The sequence below is a fragment of the Colobus angolensis genome, unplaced genomic scaffold (genome assembly GCF_000951035.1).
Source record: "Colobus angolensis palliatus isolate OR3802 unplaced genomic scaffold, Cang.pa_1.0 Scaffold128, whole genome shotgun sequence".
Classification (NCBI taxonomy): domain Eukaryota; kingdom Metazoa; phylum Chordata; class Mammalia; order Primates; family Cercopithecidae; genus Colobus; species Colobus angolensis.
The window spans coordinates 1,579,164-1,581,823 of record NW_012114030.1 but is presented as its reverse complement, the minus strand read 5'-3'; positions in this window follow the sequence as shown (position 1 = coordinate 1,581,823).

Below are 2,660 nucleotides of genomic sequence, written 5' to 3'. Positions count from 1 at the left end.
TCAAAAAAAAAAAAAAATGGAATTGCTAGGACAGTCTAGATAGTTTTCACAAAGCAAGACTTTGGTCCCCTCTTTAGGACCCAGCATGGCCTCAGATCCAGCCACCAGGCCCCGAATACCTTCAAGTTTGAGTGTAGAAGGGCATATTTTGCCTTCTTTTTGTACTTCCCCTGACACCCTGACATTCTTGACTCATCTGTCTTCATCTTCTGAGCCAACTTTGCTTCCCCACAGAGGGAGGGTACTATTCCCTCACGAAACACAACTCAAGGCTCACTCTTTGGTCTTTTCCTATAGAAGAGCCAAAGGGCATGACAGTCCCCTCTGTTCCTTTAACCTACCCACTCTACCCTCACAGCCCTTCTCAGCCTTCACAGTCCATGTGCAGTCTTGAATTCTGGGCTTCATATTCTCGACACACTCTGCAAACAGAATCCCCTGGGAAGCTTTATTTATTTACTTTTTTTTTTTTTTTTTTGAGACAGAGTCTCACTGTCACTCAGGCTGGAGTGCAATGGCACAGTCTCGGCTCACTGCAACCTCTGCCTCCCGGGTTCAAGCGATTCTCCCGCTTCAGCCTCCCGAGTATCTGGGACTACAGGTGTGTACCACCACACCTAGCTAATTTTTGTATTTTTGGTAGAGACAGGGTTTCACTATGTTGGCCAGGCTGGTCTCAAACTCCTGACCTCGTGATCCTCATGCCTCAGCCTCTCAAAGTGCTGGGTGAATTACAGGCGTGAGCCACCGCACCCGGCCTATTTACTTATTTTTATTTTGAGACAGGTTCTCACTTTGTTGCCCAGGCTGCAGTGCAGTGGCGTGAACATGGCTTATAGCAGCCTTGACCTCCTGGGCTCAAGCAAGCCTCCTTCCTCAGTCCCCCAGGCAGCTGGAACCACAGACATGTGCCACCACGTCTGGCTAATTATTATTATTATTATTTTTTTTGAGTGGAGTCTGGCTCTGTCACACAGGCCATAGTACAATGGCACGATCTCGGCTCACTGCAACCTCTGCCTCCCAGGTTCAAGTGATTTTTCTGCCTCAGCCTCCCACACAGGCATGTGCCACCACACCCGACTAATTTTTGTATTTTTGGTAGAGATTGGCCAGGCTGATCTTGAACGCCTGACCTTACGTGATCTGCCTGCCTCAGCCTCCCGAAGTGCTGGGATTACAGGCGTGAGCCATCATGCCCAGCGGATTTCCAGCTAATTTTTGTATTTTTTTGTAGAGATGGGGTTTTGCCATGTTTCCCAGACTTGTTTCCAACCTCGGAGCTCAAGCAGCCCTCCCGTCTCAGCCTCCCGAAGTCCTGGTTTTACAGGTGTGAGCCACCATGCCCGGCCTACCTGAGAAGTTTAAAAAAAATAATAAATAATAAAAAAATAAAAAATCCTGATGATCCAACTATTTGCTGTTTACAGGAGACACTTTAGGTCCAATGATATATATAGGTTGAAAGTAAAAGGATAGAAATATGCAAAAGAAAGCTGGAGTGCTTATACAAGACAAAATTACTATAAGAAATAAATTGTGGCCGTGCACGGTGGTTCACGCCTGTAGTCCCAGCACTTTGGGACACCGAGGCAGGTGGATCACTTGAGGTCAGGAGTTCAAGACCATCCTGACCAACATGATGAAACCCCATCTCTACTAAAAATACAAGGTTAGCTGGTCATGGTGGCAGGTCTCTGTAATCCCAGCTACTCTGAAGGCTGAGGCAGGAGAATCGCTTGAACCCGGGAGGCAGAGGTTGCAGTGAGCCAAGATCGAGTTACTGTACTACAGCCCGGATAACAAGAGCGAAACTCCAGCTCAAAAAAAAAAAAAGAAAGAGAGAAATTGAGGCAGGGCGCAGTGGCTCATGCCTGTAATCCCAGCATTTTGGGAGGTCAGGGGCGTGTGGTTCACTTGAGGCCAGGAGTTTGAGACCAACCTTGCCAACATGGCAAAACCCCGTCTCTACTAAAAGTACAAAAATTAGCCGGGCATGGTGGCCCGTGCCTGTAGTTCCGGCTACTCAGGAGGCTGAGGGAGGAGCATCACTTGTACCTGGGAGGCGGAGGTTGCAGTGAGTCGAGACAGTGCCACTGCACTCTAGCCTGGGTGGCAGAGCAAGACTGTGTCTCAAAAACACAAACAAAAAAAAAGTTAACCAGATGTGGTGGTATGCACCTATAGTCCCAGCTACTTGGGAGGCTGAGGCAGGAGGATCGCTTGAGCCTAAGAGATTGAGGCTGCAGTGAGCTGTGATCACACCACTGCACTCCAGCCTAGGCAGCAGAGTGAGACTCTGCCTCAAAAACAAAAGAAGAAGAAGGAAAAAGAGGAAGAGAAAAAGAAGGAGAAGAAAGAAGAAGAAGAAAGAGAAGAAGGAGGAGCCAGGCATGGTGACTCACACCTGTAATCCCAGTTTAGGGAGGCTGAAGCAGATGGATAGCTTGAGGCCAGGAGTTCAAGACCATCCTGGCCAACATGGTGAAACCCTGTCTCTACTAAATAAAAAAATTAGCCAGGCATGGTGGCACATGCCTGTGGTCATAGCTACTCAGGAGGCTGAGGCACAAGAATCGCTTGAACCCAGACGATGGAGTTTACAGTAGCTGAGATCTTACCACTGCACTCCAGCCTGGGTGACAAGAGACTCTGTCTCA